The 19,510-nt window shown below is 37.2% G+C and overlaps 1 long non-coding RNA gene across 1 annotated transcript; it reads left to right on the forward strand.

Annotated features, from left to right (window-relative positions):
- Nucleotides 1-220: 220 nt before the first annotated feature.
- LOC133102564 (uncharacterized) lies at nucleotides 221-6,108 on the forward strand. The gene is made up of 3 exons (XR_009702992.1): nucleotides 221-255; nucleotides 4,516-4,553; nucleotides 6,057-6,108. It is a non-coding gene; the product is annotated as an uncharacterized LOC133102564 (long non-coding RNA).
- Nucleotides 6,109-19,510: the final 13,402 nt, after the last annotated feature.

The following is a 19,510-nucleotide window of genomic DNA, read 5'->3' on the forward strand; positions in this document are numbered from 1 at the left end:
CTGCATATTATATTGCTCCATAAGCTCATTGATGCTGGAATTCTATCATCTCTCCTTTGGCACAATTTTCCTCTGTGGTATGATGCTATGAATATTTATGATACAATAAAAACAATATAATAATAGGCATTTCCTAATCTTGTGCTGCATATATCTTCCGACAGGAGCTGGGAGGGCTATATCTGTTAACTCCCACTAGAGAAGATCTTTATGTCCTGTGAAATAGATGGCTGTCCCAAAGACCTTCACTTCCACGTGAGTTAAATGGCTTCTGTACTGAAACATTCCAAGAAGAATTTTTTCTTCTTCCATATATAGTTTGGACTCTCATCATCTCTGAAATATTGCCAGATTTTCCTTACATTGAGTAGGCATCAATTGATATCCTTATTCATCCTTCCTATGCCAACCACTACAATTCATTCTTTTATAGCCACCTTAAATCTTTAGTCTCTAAAATTCCAGGGTCCAGAATACTCTGAGCAGACTATTATCTTACTCAGTGAAGCGGTACTGCTTCATCCTCACTCATCCTCCATCACCTTAACTGACTGGATTTCTTTTCGTTTATAAATTTAACTCAAATTGTTTTCTTTTTTCAAATATTTGCCAAACTTTCTCATTCCAGCCAATTTTCCCAGCTTGATATCTGCGTAGCTACACATAATGCTCCTAATCTGTGACTTTGGATATTTCCCCATGTCAGTCTCTGCAGTCATTCTTCTTATCTATGTTATTAATATAGTTAGAATTCATTCCATTTCCCATTAATAATTACTGGAAAAACAGGGTTTTTTATTTTATCAACTATTAAAGAAATTCTGACGTTCATATTATATGAATAGCCTGATATTTTTATTGTAAAACTTCTTGGAATTATTTTAAAGCTGTAAGATACCTCAAAAACACTTCTTCAACATTTGGGGGGGGGGATGTGTGTGTGTGTGTGTGTGTGTGTTTGTGTAAGAGAAAGAGACAGAAACAAAAACACAGACAGAAAATGCACTTTAATACATTTTTACAGGGGAACGTTTTTGGGAGACAGTTATCCACGAGTTTCTCACATTTCTGCATGTCTTATGAGCAAAGGCACAGGCCTTTGTTCTGGACTATTATTTCAAGGATGTTAGTACAGCAAACAGCCTCAGGAGATAGAGGTAGTTTCTCCCTCTGGAGCAAAAGGCAGTTTTATTTTTTGTTTTGTTTCTTTGTTTTTATTGTTCTTTTTTGTTTATGTCACTGTCCAGTATAATGAAAACATGTTTATCTTTGGTTAAAAACTAGGCATGTTTTCTACCTATTACAGAGGATTTGGTTTCTCTAACTCATGTTTTGTGTCTCGTACTGTAACCCACTACATGTTCAGATGTCAGCTGAACCTCTTCGTGCCACCCTATGGGAATTGGAGCTTGGGGAAGCAGTGTAAACACTGACACTCTGGCTATTACTGTCATTGGAAATAATAAAGTCCTTTGTCTCCTATCCCAGGGGTTTATTTTTTATTTATTTATTTTTTGTCTTCTCTGAGTATCTATGAAAGAGAGGCAGAATAACTTGCTAGTCAGGTAAAATCTCAAACCCCTCCATTGTCCTGAGAGATGGGATGCTGGTGGAGACATGGCTTTCTGCAAGAGTAAAGATAAGGGTCTCATGGCTGATTAACAGGAGAAGAGGGAAGTTAGAAGAGGGAAGTTAGAAGAGGGAAGTTTATGTAAGAAGATCAAGTGGGTATATAAAAGTCCTCCATTTTATTTCCTTTTAATTAAGAGGAATTGTGGAGATGGTTTCAGGTCAAGCACTAGGAAGTAACTGTAAAGACAATTTCAAATGATGCCCTAGGTATTGCTAATTCTTTTGTAAGAGGGGAAACTGAAGGCTCTCATCCACTGATCATCGTCAGGCCTATTTCTTTGCATTAACTGGTACTAGGACTTGTCCTGGAGTTCGGTGGCAGAAAGTTCTGCCACCATTCATTAAAAAGAGATGTGCTGAGGAAGAGTAGAGGGAACTTCATGACCACTGAGAGTAGAAAGCAGGCAAACCATTAGAAGTTTGGTTAGTTGGCTGGGTAGATGAGACACAGGAAATAATGCCTGACTTGGGCATATAATACCTATTAAGGAAGAATGGCGATAGAAGGGTTGTCTTGTGACTTAGTCCCTTCTGCAGTCTAGCATGCCAACACTAGATGTTTTCAGAGATGACAATAAATGGTCTCAGGGCTTTGTGCAGGGGGTCCTAGCTATTATGAGGGAGCTTTGGCCCTTTCATGTAGATTTCCATGAGAAAGAAAACTCCTTTGGGAAACCACAGATGCAGCACTGATAAGGATATGTGCTCTTACTGCCCTGGGTGAGCTTTACAATGCTGATGAAAGTGACCCACTAATGAGTAAGAAATGGACCCAAAGAAGCCTAGTAAATTTGTTCAGTAAGCAATGTCACCTTGGAAAACTCCCCTAGGCCTTACATTGAAACTGGGAAAGAACTTAAGTTGTTATTTTGATAATGGAACTTCAGATGTCCTAGATTAAGGTGGAATAAAAAAAGCCTCCACTGCATATATCACATCCAAACAATCCAAGGGGAATAAATCCACAGCCTCGACCAGAAAGCAATGTGACTATGGCAGTTGGATCAAAGGTTCCCCAAAGCTAAAATAGCTGGTGTCAGTATGTATAATCTTGGTGCTCATATATGGCTTTGGGTGGACTGAAAACATTGGAGGTTCATTTGGTTGAGCTGTATGTAGACACTACTCTGCTCACAATGGAAAGTAAACATAACTTGCCTTCTGATTCCCCCAGGCTGTCTGATTCCTCCCTCTTCATTAACCTGTCTTCAGCCACTTTAAAGAGAAAGATGATTTTGGATGAGTTCTAGGTGTCCCTTGACTCCATGAAAAACCAAAGGCCATATCCGTCCATCTAGATTTGCAGGGGAATTTGGAGGAAGGAAAAAATTCAAATGTGTATAATTCTGTTGGAGAAAGGTCCCAAGTCACAATCCCTCCTGATTCTGTAGTTCAAGGGATACCCAGATTTGGTAATGAGATTTGGGCTTGGTGCACATTAGGGAAGGGGAGCTAATATGTCTTGTGGATGGGGCCCTTTGGGTCAGTTCAATGTACTCTTGTGATTTCTGCTCCTGAATGTACAATTTTATTAATTTATATGTGTTTACTGAATCCAGAGTGGATTCTCCCAATTAGGAAGTGTCACATATAGAAAATTGCTAGTGGGATGTAAACCAGATCCTCTGCCTGTCTCCTCCAAGGTGGACCATCAGAAGTGATATATAATCCAAGGACGACAAGTGGAAATCATAGTCTCAAGGTCTTAAAGATAGCAAGGATAGGTTGCAATACCAACACAACAGCCCTGTGTGGCCAGTGAAAAATAATAATGGGAGATGGAGGCTTATAGTGGATTATTGGCAACTGAGTCTTGTTGTTGCTACTCTAGCCCCACAAATGATTTCCATTACACATACTGATGTCACTTGGTATGCTGTGTTAAACATTGGCAACACCTTATTTTCTATCCCACTGGCACCTGAGGATCAAGACCAGTGTACCTTCATGCAGCAAGGCCTCCAGTATACATTTGCAGTACTCCCCTGGGGGTACCTAAGCTCCCCTGCCATTTGCTTTCAGGGGGGTGGCCTAGGTAACATTAATGTCTCTACTTTATGGAGTCTGAAGTCTTCACTAAATAGATGACAACCTGCAGGTTCGCAACTTTGAAACCTCAGTGTGAATGGTCTTGACTTCAGTGTTATTACATTTCTCCCAGCAGGAGTGGCTGATAAACCCCAACAAAATTTAGCGACTTGCTAGCCAAGGAGTATCTTGAGACTATGTGAGTGTATATCAAAGCTCTCAACCCCTCTGGTAATCAAGGAAGAACTGTCTCTTGGCCCCTCCTCAAAGAGAGATCCAACAATTTATAGAATTCTTTGAGTATTGAAGACTGTACATGTCTTGAGTGGGCATTCTACTTGGAACATTATATTGGCTAGTTCACAAATATGCATCCTTTGAATGGGACCCAGACCAAAACTGTGGGTTGGAAGCTATCAAGTGAGCTTTGCATGATCTCTACACAAATGACCTCTGTGACTGATGATATTGCTGATTGGAATCTCTGGCAAAGGGAAGCACCCTACATCCAGAGATGCCTCTTGCAACAGTGACATAGTTAAATCATAAAGATAATGACCACTTGGTTGAGAACATTGCTTGCCAAGATCCCCTACAGTAGCCCACACTGGCCAAAGTGAGGGAAATAAGGGAGCTCTGTAAGTTCTAGTAAATTGCCTTTGTCACTTTTGCATCTATCCCTTCTGAGTGTGAGCAGCGGATAATTGAAAAAGGTGAAGTTATAGCTACTGTAATGGCACACAGATATTTTATGGCAGTGGAGGAAGAGCATCACCCTGGAACCTGGAGAGGGAACATCTTACACTCTGGGAGACATGGATGAGAAAGGAACATTAATATTTTTTTTTCTTTCAGACCATCCCTGGAGTCTTCCTCAAGATAAAGGCCCTCATGTATGTCTCTCAAACTAATGAGCACTTAAATTTAACTGATTTCAGGATCTGTTCTCCCCCACCAGGCAGCTCTGGTCACCATTGGATTGCCATTCCTCTTAAAATTACCAGAAGCCTATCAAAGGGGCAGATGATGGCCCTGGTCCCTACACTTCACAGTACGATTGCTGTCAACACCTTTAGTATCTGCTTCACCCCTATGCCAAGTACTGTAGTTCAGTGATGCTACAGAGCGGATAAAAGCCATCCAGCTGATGATGCAGAAAAGTAGGACAGAGCAGACTGACTGTCCTCAGACATTACCTTCAAAAACAATAACTAGATTCAATTGTTCAAACTAAACTGAGAAACGTAAGATCTACTAGCTGGTTATGAGGCCACACTGGAGCGGAGTCAACGTGTGCTACTGGATCATGTAGACCCCCCGCTTCAGTGGCCCCAATAGCACTTTCTTTTTAGGGATACCACGTGTACCCTTAGGACTATATGTCTTGTGTGGAAACCAAGCATTAGCTTATTTCTCTCCCCCAAACGGTGATTATAACCTTAGGAGTGGTCACAAGAGACCTCCAAGTTTTTAAGGAAATACCCCTAGAGGATAATGTAGCCCTTGGATGACTGTGCCATCTTCCCAAAATGATTACTTGGGGAAGCTTTCCAGAAAGGGAACTGATTTGTACTTGCACCCACCTTGCAGTCAGTTTTCCCTACAATGTGAATTGTCCAATTAGAAAAGGTGATACAAAATTTGTCTTCAATGTTAGTTGAGGTGATCAAAGACACTGCCTCAGTCCTGGAATGTATTCAGGTTAGTAGTAACTCAGTGATCAGGCTTGTGATAGATGATATTGCCCCTAAATTTTCTCCTTGAGTGCCAAGGTAGAGTCTGTGTAATCTCTAAAACTCCTGCTGTACCAGACTAAGGCCATAGGCCAAGTTGAAAGGTCAATGTGGAAACTTAAGGAGAAAAACACCTAGATTTCTGAGGTAGATCCAGATGGTTTATGAGATTTGCTCAGCTGGTTGGGTCTGGGACAGTTGGCCTTAACACTGCAAATTTCCTCATACTGCTGCTCAGAGTCCTATTGACATCCGCCTTAATGAAACGTAGTATGAGCCAAATGGAACATATTTAGTCCTAATCTCTATCAGCCAGATTACTCAATGTGGCTGACAGAGGGCTATGCTCAGAGGAAACATTTTCCAGATGTCAAGACAGTGTTGGATGGAGAGGTGGATATCATTAGAAGACACGTCTCCATAGGTCTTGCCTGTTTATTGCTCAGTACGACAAAGAGAGTGTTTCCGTTGGAGGCAAAGATCAGGCAGGTTTACTGCCCATTATAAAAGATTCAGTTTCCCTAAGGTTGGAATCCCACTCCTGGAATACAAACTACTGTGTGTGTGCAGGCACTTGGCTCATTTCACATTGTCCTATGGGGCACCAGCATAAATGCTGACAACTGCTATTGCTGTGAGTAATAAAGTCCTTTATTTCTGCAGTCTCCTGTCTTCTGCCAGCACCCACGAAACTGCGGCAAGCTAACTTGGAACACAGGTAGAGTAACGTCTCAGACCCTTCTAAGTTTTTGACGTGTATAATATTGCTAATGTATACTAATTATGATTTCAGTTACATTAAGGAGAGTAGGAGAAAAAAAAATCCTTAGTCTACAGATCTTGTAGCTAACATTTTCAAGGCATACTGGGCTTTAATTAAGTGAATAAATGAATGTGATTAAATAGAAGGCAATTCAGCACAGTCCTGAAGAGAACTTCTGATTTCCACTAAGAGGATTTATTTTAATATGTTGGAGAAATTGATGAAGGGTATAGAAAACGCCCAGTGACACAAATTGTGCTTTGACATTTGTAGATGGTTCTAAGTCTGTGGATTGTTTACATGAGAACCTTGCTCTAAATGAATTTACTCCTTTTCTGGGGTACAGGGTGAGTATGCTGCTCCCAGGCCAACCTGCTGGCACCTCCTAGGAATGACATAACAGGTTACAATACTCTCTAACTGAATTCTAGACAATGAAACATATTGATAATCAGAACACTAGAACATCTGAAGATGATCCATTACTGAGTAGATGGGTATATGTTAATATAGTGTAAATCCGGAGTCATATGAATCAGATACATTTCTAAATTAATTTTGACTTCATACATTAGAAGTAGCGGGGGGAGGCTTATTGAAAAGTTTAAAAATGTGTACAATATCTAACTAATGGATTTGCTAATAGTTGTTCTCTGACCATGGACATGAATTTAGCGTTTTACATGTCATTCACATGAAGTTCAAAATGCCAGGTAGCCAAGAAATAGAAAACCATATCCATTTGGAGTCAGTTATTTAGCCATGCCTCAAGCATGAGTTGTTTAGTGAAAAATAGCAAAGAATGGTAGGTCAAATCTTAAGGAACCATCTTTCTATAATGCCTTATTCTTATAGCAAAATGGACTAACACTTGTAATTCTACAATTCCGTTCAGAAATGTGTGAGGGAAAATGTACTTGGGAAAAAATACTCAAAATTTTCTTCTTTGCTGGTATGAGAAAAAGGTGCTGAGGGTAGGGAAAAGTTATTAGTTTGCTATTACTCAATCCTTGCTGAGCACAGAACATAAAATAGGAATAAAGAAAGGAAGTCAGCTCTCCAGTCCCAGCTGCAGGCTGATGAATCACTTAGTGATTAATTGTTGCTACTAGTAATTGAAATAATCATATTTCAGAGAAGGAAAAAAAGTATTTGGTCTCTAAAATGTTTTTTCCTAAAACTATCATTGCTGACATATTAAGGACTTTAAAAAAGGAGATATAAAGGTCTTAATGTAAAGCTAAAAGGAATGTAACTCCCAAGATTGACCCAACATCTGGCATCAGGTTTTGAAAAACTTTCCTCTGGCCGTCAAAATCAGTTGTCCCCTTTACAATAACCAGCCGTCTTATTTTCCTGTATAGTTCTTTTCAGTAGAGTTTGCTGTATAGAGAACACAGCATAATGTAGAACACAAAACAATGAAAAACTGTTTAATATATATTGCCTCTTTTTCCAAAAAGCCAGTGAATTCACATTTACTGCCCCCAAAATGGTGTTTAAACTTTTTAATTAATGTTAATGTGAGTCAACGGACAGACTTTATCATGTTCCGAGTTCTGGATGTGTGTGGTCGTATGTCAAGAATCTGGGGAGTCACTGCCTTCAGGGAGTTTACTGTCTCTAATTGTGGAGGTGCAGTGCATACAGAAAATGTTAGCAATAAGTATGGGACGCGTGAGCACTAGAGAAAGACATCGTGAAGTTGGACATTCGCATTTGGTGTGTGCTTATCGTGTTCGGGCCTTTTCAAAGTTTTTTCAAAACTAATCTCCACAATGACCCTGAGATGAAAGTATCATATCAGTTTTAAGTGACGAATAAATAGGATCAGAAAGGCTAAGTGATTTACTCACTTTCACACTGCCAGTAAAAGGTAGAGCCAGTGGTTCAAATGTGGTTCTCTTTCCGTCTGATTGCAAAAGGAGGAGAGAAAGGTAACTCCACATTTTATATCCTTGGAGATAATAAAAGTCTGAGATAATAGCATTTATAGAATAGAATTATGAGAAAAAGCTGGCATGGGAGGAGAGATGGCTTTACTTGTGTATATTGTTTCTGAAGCAATACTAGGACATATAAGAAGAAATATTCCATTATCACATAGAGATTAAAAATCCTAGTTAAAAAAAGAAAACAGTCTTGGAGATTTGGGTATGGTATTCAACATTGTTTCACTGTAGACATAATGAAAAATAATAATAAATGAGCAACTGTATTCTTAATTCCACACAACTAAATGATGCCATCTGGAAATTCAAATTCTAGGAGGTGTGATGAATAGTCGGCAATGGGGGCTGTAACAGTTCCTCCTGTGCCTGTGCGTGCATGCAACACCTCACATTAAAAATTGGAACCTATTTTTTCTCCCTTGGAATACGGGTTAGACTTACTTGATCAATAGACTGTGGGGAAAGTGATGCTGTACTAGTTCAGGTCCTAGGCTTTATGTGGCATGGCAGCTGCTGCTTTTATTCTTTTGCTATCCTGAGCCACCTGGTAAAGAAGTCTAGGCTGTCCATCTGGAGAAAGAGGCCACGTGGAGAGAGAGGCCCCAGCCAACAACCCAGTACTAAGGCCCCCAGCATGGGAGTAAGGCCATCCTGATCCTCCAGCCCGGCTACCATCTGAACGGGTGAGTGCCACCGACATAACAGAGCACAGAGGAGTCACCTCTGAGGAGCCCTGCTCAAATTTCTGAATCACAGAGTCATGATTAATAAATGTGTTTTGTTTTAGTCCACTATGTGTAGGGTACAGTGTTACCCAGTACTGCTAAAAGAGAGAAGAGACTGACAATAAGTAATTAAACAAATATTTGCTTTTTCTTCCTGACAGGACATGAAGCATTCTATTAAGAAACATAAAACAGGACTTGATAGCGAGCTGCCAAGGAGGTGGTAGAGAAGTGTTTGCATTGGGTGGTCAGAGAAGGCTTCCTGAGGAGGTGACATCTGAACAGAAAAGGAAGTTAGAGCACTGAATAGGTCACAGTGATGAACCATGAACATCAGGAAAAAAATAATTCCCCAGTGTTTCATAATAGGTTATAATCGGCATGTCCAAAATCAAATTCCCACCTCTATATTGGCATCAATATAGAAGGCTCTTCACCATCTTTTCTTTTGTCTGGATTACTATTTGTGTTTTTAAATGACTTCATACACCATCTTCCTCAGAAAGGCCTGAGTTCTCTAACCTGAGCCAGTATCCTCTTCTACATCATCATTGCCACCCACATTTTCTTCTGGGAGAGTTGGAACATTTTATACAGCTTATTTCTTTTTACCCCAAACTTAAAGCTCGTTTTGACCTTTCTAATCTCACAATATATATATTGTAGGTGAAACGGCAGTACTTTCTTGCCTCTATTTACATTACATTCACTATCCTTTCTTTTATTCTTTTTTTTTTTTTTTTATCGCCTGTTGGATCCCAGCTTAAGCACATCACCAAAATTTAGATTAAATCAAAAAAAGATTTTTTTTTTTTTCCTTTGGCCAATGGCTGCTTAATCTGTCACTGAAAAGTAGCAAAAAAACAAAGCTTTTATCAACCAGAAAATGTACTGTGCTTCCTTTGGGAAGGTAAACAAGACAGCAGATATAGAAGCCTCACTCAAAGGGGGAAAAAAGAAACTGAAGGATTTTAAGAGTAACACCTGTCAAATGGAGCAGTAATGTGTACTGCTTGACAAAATAGGCTGGTGACTGTCAAAATAAATAATAAACCTTCCAGCTCTGACTAATGATAGAACTACACCGAAGACTTGAGGGAAGCATCCAACAAAATGCAAAATTGAAAGGAAAATTGGAACAATCGGCACAGCCTCCCAGCAGCTAAATTTCAAGTAATTTTGGAAAAACTCAGACCATTCACCAGGTTTCGTGGCAGATGGTAAAGTTCCAAAAACTCTTCTGATCGAGCATTCCTGTTTTGTTAGGAAATCACATCTCTTCTGAAGGAGTGCCAAGAAGCTGGTTTCTGCTTTTTCAATACAGAAACAATCTTGCCGTGACTGTGGCATTCTCTGTGCAGACATTCAGCTGACTGCCAATAATATCATGAGGAGGAGCAGCCAGAGCTGGACCCCTTTGTAGGCAGAGTGGGGCAAATGGCAGAAAAGGCAGAGATCCAGGGAAAGGCCATTTCTGATTCCTTTCTACGTCCATTTCCTCCCAGTTGAGGTACCTATTTTTCTTTTCCCGTAGCTCCTTAGAGGATCATCTTATTTTTCCTTTCCAGAAAGCCAGGTTTTCTAACACGATTACAAAGAAAACTGCCCAAGAGTCTGCAGATAATGTTATGACCCTTTCCAGGGGCAGTTTCATTTAAACAAATTGTTTTGTGGAGGCCCCAAAACCCTTGATAAATTTCTGCTCTAAAATTTAATAATACATCAAAAGTGGAAGAATATATTGTTCATGGAAGAATTTTAAGCATCTCAAAAACATAGTTCTGCAAAAGCCATCTTGCTTCAGAAATTATCCACTTATGCCTCAAGTTCTTAGTGGCAGAGGTGAGGGCTGGTTTGTCCCTCTGCCTGACTCCTTTAATTGTATTTTTATTCCCAGGCAAAGCTATTTGCTGGGCTCCCAAAGTCAAAGTGAAAGAGAGAGAAGGAAAAACACTAAACAGAGTTATCGTCTCCCAAGGAGGGGCCACTTCTAGATATTATTTAGCCTACAGTAACATGACTTGCTTTCTCATTTAATTTTATTTATTTATGTTCTTCCATTATTTATTCCTCCTTTATCTGTTTCATGAATTATATTTATTGACCCTAGTTCCAAATATGTTTTTCATAAGAATTTGATTCTAAGTAAACAGTTTTGAGATGTGAAACAAGCAAAACATCAAATCTAAAAACATACATTTAGTACTTGTTTCTTTGCAGCCAAAATTATTTCCTAAAACCTGCAATTTAAAAAAAATCCTGACCATTTTATTTATTTTAAACATTATCTTGGAGAGTTATACTAGTCTAAAATCTGCATTCTATATTATTTTGATAGCCATATTTATTGCAGCAAAAAATCAAGAATACTCAGATTACAGAATGAATATCTGAACTCAGGACCGTACCAGATATATGAGCAGCAAGTAATTGTCAAGATGTGTCATAAGTGAAGTGAAAGGTTGGTTCTCTCCAATAACCATGACTCACAAATGGACAGGAATCAGGATGTTTTGGCTTTTTACCTAGTGATTTCAACATTCTAGGATGATTTTATTCACCAGTCCTTTTGCTTGATCCATCCCACTCTAATTGAGGGTGACCCAACCCAGTCACCATCATGTCCAAGGAATCCTGCACTTCCTGCAGCAGTTATTCTGCTTGGCAGGACTGTCTTCTCTAAAACCTTCTCTGCTCATTATTCTTGCTGCCTCTGCAGGGTCAGTACTGTGTCTGCCAGTAAAGTGTTGTCTCCTTCCATTTCCTATTCCCATAACCACAAAAAGTAGAAGCAGTTCCCCAGTTGAGGAAAGAGCATTTGTCCATTAATAACCACACTAGTCTAGCAGTGAAATCCCTTGCTGATGCTCTAGTCATTTTTAACTTGGACTACTATAACCACATTCTGTGCTGTCTCCAAGGCTTTATTCTTCTTTCCAGTTTAAAATGATCTGCATTCTGCAGATCAAATCATTTTCTAGATGGACTTAAGTTATGCCCGTGGGGAGAAAGAGCCTGGGCTTGGCAATGTTGCATATAGGGAGTGTGGTGTGGAGTGGGGAGATGTGTGTCTAAAAGGGGCATTTAAATATACCATATGATGACAGGGACCCAGCTTCATAGTTTTTTTGCATTCCAGGAATCAGGAACCCTCAAGATCTTATTACAATTTTAATGACTACATTTGACAAATTATGGGAATTTGCTCTGCCCGTGTCCCAGCTTATTACATAGTATTTAAAAATAGTTTGTGTACAGCAAAATGATGTGACTTACATACATCATGAAATGATGACCACAATTCGTTTAGTGAGCATCCATCATCTCTTATAGATACAAAATTAAAGAAATAGAAAAAACTGTTTTCCTTGAGATGAGAACTCTTAGGATTTCCTCTCTTCACAACTTTCATATAGAACATACAGTGCAGTTGATTATATTCATCATGTTGTATGTTACATTCCTAAGACTTATTTATCTTATAACGGGAAGTCTGTAACTTTTGACTACCTTCATCCAATTCCCCTGCCCCTTACCCCCACCTCTGGTAACAAATCTGATCTCTTTTTCTATGAGTTTGTTTGTTGTTTTTGAAGTATAATTGACGTACAGCACTCTGTTAGTTTCTGTTACACAACATAGTGATTTGACATTTCCATACATCTCAAAATAATCATTACAATAAGTCTAGTTACCATCAGTCACCATACAAAGATATTACATAATTATTGACTGTATTCCCCACATCTTACATTTCATACTGGTGACTCATTTATTTTGCAACTGGAAGTGTGTACCTCTTAATCTCCCTTACCTATTTCCCTCACCCTCTCACCCCCCTGTTTGTTCTCTGTATCTATAATTCTGTTTTTGTTTTGTTATGTTTGTTCATTTGTTTTTTAGATTCCACATGTAAGTGAAATCAAATAGTATTTGTCTTTCTCTGTCTGACTTATTTCACATAGCATAGTACCCTCTAGGTTCATCCATGTTTTTGCATATGGCAAATTTCATTCTTTTTTATGGCTGAATAATATTCCATTGTATATAATACCACATCTTTATCCATTCATTGATTGATGGGCCTTTAGGTTGCTTCCATGTCTTGGCTGTTGTAAATAATGCTGCAATGAACATAGGGTACACATATCTTTTCTAATTAGTGTTTTCCTTTTTTTGGATAAATACCCAGGAGTGGAATTGCTGGATCTTATGGTAGTTCTATTTTTAAATTTTGGAAGAATCTCCATACTGTTTTCCATAGTGGCTGCACCAATTTACATCCCCACTAAAAGTGCAGAAGGGTTCCCTTTTCTCCACATCCTCATCTTCACCAGCACTTGTTGTTTGTTGTCTTTTTAATAATAGCCATTCTGACAGATGTGAGGGGATATCTCACTGTGGTTTGATTTGCATTTCTCTGATGATTAGTGATGTTGAACATCATTTCGTGTCCCTGTTGGCCATGAATATGTCTAACTTAGAAAAATGTCTATTCAGATTCTCTGCCTATTTTTTAATCAGGTTGTTTTTTTATGTTGAATTATATGAGTTATTTGGTGTATTTTTGATATTAACTCTTTATCTGATATATTGTTTGCAAGTATATTCTCCCATTTAGTAGGTGGGATTTTTGTTTTGTTTCTTTCACTAAAAAGCCTTTTAGTTTGATGTAGTTTCATTTGTTTATTTTTGCTTTTGTTTCCCTTGCCTGAGGAGACAGATCCAAAAAAATACTACTAAGACCTATGTTAAAGAGCGTACTACCTCTGTAGACCTTAAACTTATACAGTGCTGTATGTCAATTATATCTCAATAAAACTGTAAGAAAAAATAATAAAATTTTTAAAATTTAATAAATAAATAATAAATTAATAATTGAGAAAACATCCACAATACAGGAAACATTGTAAGACCTGAATGTAAGCCAAAGCTCTTATATTAAAGGATAATTTGGGGGAAAATCTGCCTTACATTTATTTATTATCAGATTAAACAAACACATAGGTTGTGTGTGACATGTAGCAGATGCTCAATAAATGTGTTTCCTTCCATAAGACATATATATATGGTGTTTGTGTGTGTGTGTGTGTGCGCGCAACTTTTGCAAGCTGAAAAGCCACTAAGGAGTACTGCCATTGTTTAATAACTTCCTCTTTGATGCAGCCAAATCAGCAGAGTCAATTCTTAAGAAACTCCTTGAGCAATAGGTACGTTGTCCACCAAAATCTGCAGATAAGAAAAGAGTAAAAGCAAGAGCAGCATGAGACAGTGATAGAAAAAGAGCAATTGTCTGCTACCCCTGGACATTGTTTAATTTCCTGGCATCCTAGACATTTTTGTGGCTTATAGTTTAGAATTACTATAGCCCTCTAAGAAAGAGTTAATTCATTACCAAAAGGTGAGCCATTTCCTGCCTATTCAATTGTAGAATCAGAGTCAGCACTATTTTATCAAAGGAACATTGGCTGTCACCCAGCATTAATCACTTTCAGAACAATTATGATTTATTTTAGACATAAGGCTATGGATCTCTATTTCCAGATTCCATTTTGGCAACTTTGAGCCTTACCTCTTATGTAAGATTATTGCTGAGAACAGTGCTTCTCCAAATTGTCTTCCTTCACTTTTTTTGTCTCTTAAAAAAAATTAATTACATTCAAGCTAGTGAGCCTATGAACCGATGTGAGACCAATGCTAGCTCAAATATTGTTTGCATATAATCCTACACAGATGTGGAGCCAATAGGGAGCTAGATCACTGTGTGCTTTTACACATCTTTTAGTTAAGTTAAAAATCCAAAAACTAAATCTTGTGTTCTGGGACAACATGTGAATTTGACATTTCCTGGAGGCTATTAGAACCATAAACCAATGAATAGACTATATTCATCCATTTTAGTGGTTTGTGACTGTGAAAGACTAAATATTTACAGTGTCTTTTATCCTTAGATACAATATAATGATATCATCATTTTAATAGCTCTTTACTCAAATGTGGCTGCATCCCACTTAGATTTTAGAGACATGCATTTGAAATAGTTTGGGTCTCATTAACCATTTGAGTAAGGCCCAAGAATGACAAAATATATAGCAAGAGTTCAAGGCGTTGAAATTATGATTTTAGTTTTGATTTGTCTTCCCTCCTGAGTCTTGCACTATTTACCAAACTTTGCTCTAAATGTTCAGATAAGAAGATATATTTGTTCACACACAGTTAGTCAGAAGAAGGTCACTAACAGATCCCAGGCATCTGCATACAAATACAGGGCTACGCACACACAAATAGGGATTGGGCATTGGAATGTGAATGAACCAGGAAAAAACTGTGGCAGCCACTATGGAAACAACGAAAGCAATGTGGCCCACTGCAAGCTGCATGAATGACCTTGTTGTATATAGGAAAATATAGTATTATCTCATAAAACCTATTATCTTGTCATTTGCTTTTCCTTTTAGAGTCCTACAAGTGCCTGAATGTTCTTCCTCTCATTATTTTCCCTGTGTATACTCTTACGGTTTCTGGAAAGAAAATTGAGTTGGTATATTTGGTTAATATTATTCTTCCCATCTCCCTCCCATGCAGGATGAAAACAAAATCTGGTTTATTTTCAATACAGAAATGTAAGGACAACATTGACTAGTTTCTTCTGTATTTGGCTGTATTACTCACAGGTTTTCACTTATATTAATTCTCAGTCTTTTGCGTAGAAGAGAAATAAAACATACTGACTGACATAGACATTATCAAAATAAATTTATGGTTACCTCCCCTAAGGTGTACAAAGGATATGATCTATTAGGACTTTTGTACTAAGACTTTTGGAATGCTCCATTCATAGTAGTTGACCTCAGTGATTATTTCATAAATCATTATCCTAAAGCACCTATCTAAAATGTTTTATAATACCTTGGTTAGATCATTAGTCAAGCCATAGTTTATGTCATGATGAGGTAGAATCAAAATGAAAGAAATGAAAGCTAAGGGATTTTTTGGTTTGTAATATACTGATCCTTAATGAATGTTCAAAGAAAATTATGTATATACAAAGGGGTAATGTTTCTTTCTATCCCACAGCAGCGGGGAAATACACACACATATATATGGGATTAAATGTAATGTTAATAATAAAGACTATAAACAACAAGGTCCTACTGTATAGCACAGAGATCTATACTCAATATCCTATTATAAACCATAATGGAAAAGAATATTAAAAAAAGAATGTATATATATGTATAACTGAATCACTTTGCTGTACAGCCAAAGTTAACACAACATTGTAAATCAACTATACTTCAACTATATGTAAATCAACTATAAAAAAATAATAAAGACGGTGATATACTAGATAGACATTAAAGTATAAGTAAAATAAAACAAAGCAAATATTTAAAACAAAACAAAAACTCAATTATTTATTGACTTTAACACTCAATTTCCTTATGCTATATGGGAAAGGTATCTGCTGTGTAATACTTTACAAACTTATTGAAAGTATAAAATGAAACAATGTGCTTGAAAGAACTATGAAAATCAAAAGCAACAAGTAATGAGAAGATGGTATTATTACTTCACTGGTAGTGCTGGCAAGTGAGGATATATGAACAACACCCTGTGTCTGCCTTTTAAGTGGAAGGATCATACCCATAAAATGTCATGGATAAAAGAGTAGGGAGTTCTCAGCTTCCTTTGAACATAGCGGAAAGCTACACAGAAGAGATAACATTTGGACTTGATATTGGAGGTAAAGTAAGGGTTCTTCAAGTGGAGACAAAAGAAAACAGTATTCTGAACAGAGGAAACAATATGTACCCCTACAGATAAGCAAGAAAAATCATAATGAACTCATCAAACCTGTGGCTGAGATGGGGGAATGGGAAGATAGTGAGCCAGAGGTGGCTGAAAAAAAACCTGGTATATCAGGGTCATTCATGTGTTAGTCTGAGGAGTCAAGATTTTATTGCCTAACTGATAGAAACTCTTGGATTTTTTTTATTTATTTATTATTGAAGTGTGGTTGATTTACAATATTATATTACTTTCAGGTGTATGGCATAGTGATTCAGTATTTTTACAGATTATACTCCATTAACGTTTTCACAAGATAATGGCTATTATTCCCTGTGCTGTACAGTGTATCCTTGTTGCTTATCTATTTTATACATAGTAGTTTGTACCTCTTAATCATATACCCCTATCTTGCCCCTCCTCTCTTCCCTCTCCCCATTGGTAACCACTAGTTTGTGAACACTGGGGTGGGAAAGCTTTTGAATTTTTAAAATGGAAAATGTATAATACAATGTGTAATTTTGAAAAAAAATTAATCTCAAGTCAGTAGTGTGGACCTGTTATGGAAAGGATTGGTAAACAGACTAGAAAGAAGAATGGCTAGGAGGTTATTACAATTATCCAGAAAGAAAAGATTAACAATCCATGCTAATTTGGTTGTCCTGAAAATGGTGAAGAAGGATGAGTTTGAGAGGTAGAGATATGGCAGAATTAATAAGATCTGTTAACGATTTAGAGTTGTGGAGTAAAGGAGAGGTAGTGATATGTCAGTGTATTAGGGATTTCTGATATATAAAATGGGAGTAATTTTCTAAGCATGTACTTAAAACTCTACCAGAATGAAAAGTATATATTGCTCTAGTGTGGTTCTCTGCTGTGTTTGCCAGTAAGTAGTTTATTTCCTATTTGACTCTCTTCCCCACAGTATATAAAGCATTTTAAAAACATGTAAAGCAGATGCAAGCTAGCAATCCCTTCTTTTTAGTAATTTCTCAGATGAGATATAGAAGATTTAGGAAAAATTCCACTGTGCCCACCCCTTCTTATCATGCTTTCATTTGAACAGCATTCAGTCAAGTCCTGGGATTTCAGCCAGGGTCTTTCCTACGTGATTGGTGGTGTGGTCGTGAATCACTGAGACATGCATCTCCTGAGTTTCTCCTTTTTCACCCAGTTCACTGATATACTTTGTTCAAGAGTGCAAATGTTCATGGTAAAAACGTATTTAACTCTTTCTCTTTGTTTAATGCATGACCTTAAAATGCCTGCATCATTGCTGTCTGTACAGCTCAAACTCTAACCTCCAATGAGGCAGGAATTGAGCTTAATTAATTCCTGTTTATAACACTCAATACTGCCTTCTAAAAATATGGACATTTAATAAATGTTTTGGTGATAGTGGAATAATTTGTCTCTTCTAGGGTGCATCCCTTTCAACTGAACCTAGAACAGCATACATTGTACTGGTTTAGGGAGGATAAATGTAATTCCATGACAATTAAAAATGATAGGAGGAGTAAAAACCCATCCATCTGCCTAATGACTAAACTTCAGTGGTGAAGATTTGATAATTCTAGTGAAGTTGTTAGTGGAAGAGTCTTTTATTTTAACACATTTTAAAAATTCAGGGAAGTTTGACTGCTCCTGCTAGCTCAGTAGTGTCGAGTCACTTGAGGCAACCTCAGTGAACTCAGGAAAAGGAGAGGATCGGTATTTTCACTTTAGAACAAAAGAAAACATGATTTGTTTCTGTTTAAATTAATTCAATCTTTGTTCATATTGTTTCCAATATGGTACCCAAATCAAAGAATTTAAGCTCCCCCTTACACACACACATATACACACACCACATGTGTGTGTGTGTGTGTATATATATATATGTATATATACATATATACGTATGACCTTATATAAAATATATATGTGTATCTTCCCCTTGGAAAATAATCATTTTTCTTTATGTTTTATTACTTGAAAAGATTAAAAGATTATTATATTCAACTTCTTGCATCTAAAAGCTGCTTATCAACTGAAATGGGTATATATCAATTAAAATAAGTTTTTATTGATAGAATTTAAGAATTAGATTTTTTTTATTGATTTAGTTTGTGTATGGATTTGTGTGTGTGTGTGTGTTTTTAATACCTACAAAAATTGACCCATGAGGTTCCTAGGGACTGCTTGCTGAAAACTTGGCTGATTGGGTAAGGCTTCTTTTCATAGTCATATAATCAGTACTGTGAGCTTGGAATTGAAAAAAAAAATCTCAAAATGAAGCAAAACAGATTTGTAAAAGAAAATTTCTCATTCTTACCAGAACGCATTTTACAAATCTGTTCTATCTAGGTTAACATGTATTTTCAAACAACAGGAAAATTAAAAGCACAGTATAACTCTGTGTCCTAGGCTATTGAATAATTTCTTCTTGTTCAGGCCCCAGAGCAGGAGAAGTGCATTGGTTATTTCAATGACTTAGAAAAAGCATTACCTGAGTATTTTCAAATCAAGCTTATTGTTTCTAGCCAAGCTATTAAAGCAACCATTGTGATTATACTGTATTCCTTACTAACATATAATACACATTCAATTTAATTCTTTTGCTGCAGTTATTTTTGTGGTAGATAGTGAGTTCTAAAAAAGAAACAATACGCTCACGTCAGTAGTTTTTTGTATGCATCAGGAATAGGATATTTAGAACTTCATTTGTAGAATTTTAAATTATGGCGTTGATTTTGTAGATACCACTGAAATACTTATTTAAGAGACACAGTCTTATTTTAGAAAATGTAGTTCCCATTTTATCATTTATATTTATGTTCCAGTAAATTTGCTTTCTCCTTTGATTTAATTTTATCCACTGAAAAATTGCCTCTGATGTGTTTTGCA

Source organism: Eubalaena glacialis, chromosome 12 (assembly GCF_028564815.1).
Source record: "Eubalaena glacialis isolate mEubGla1 chromosome 12, mEubGla1.1.hap2.+ XY, whole genome shotgun sequence".
NCBI classification, from domain to species: Eukaryota; Metazoa; Chordata; class Mammalia; order Artiodactyla; family Balaenidae; genus Eubalaena; species Eubalaena glacialis.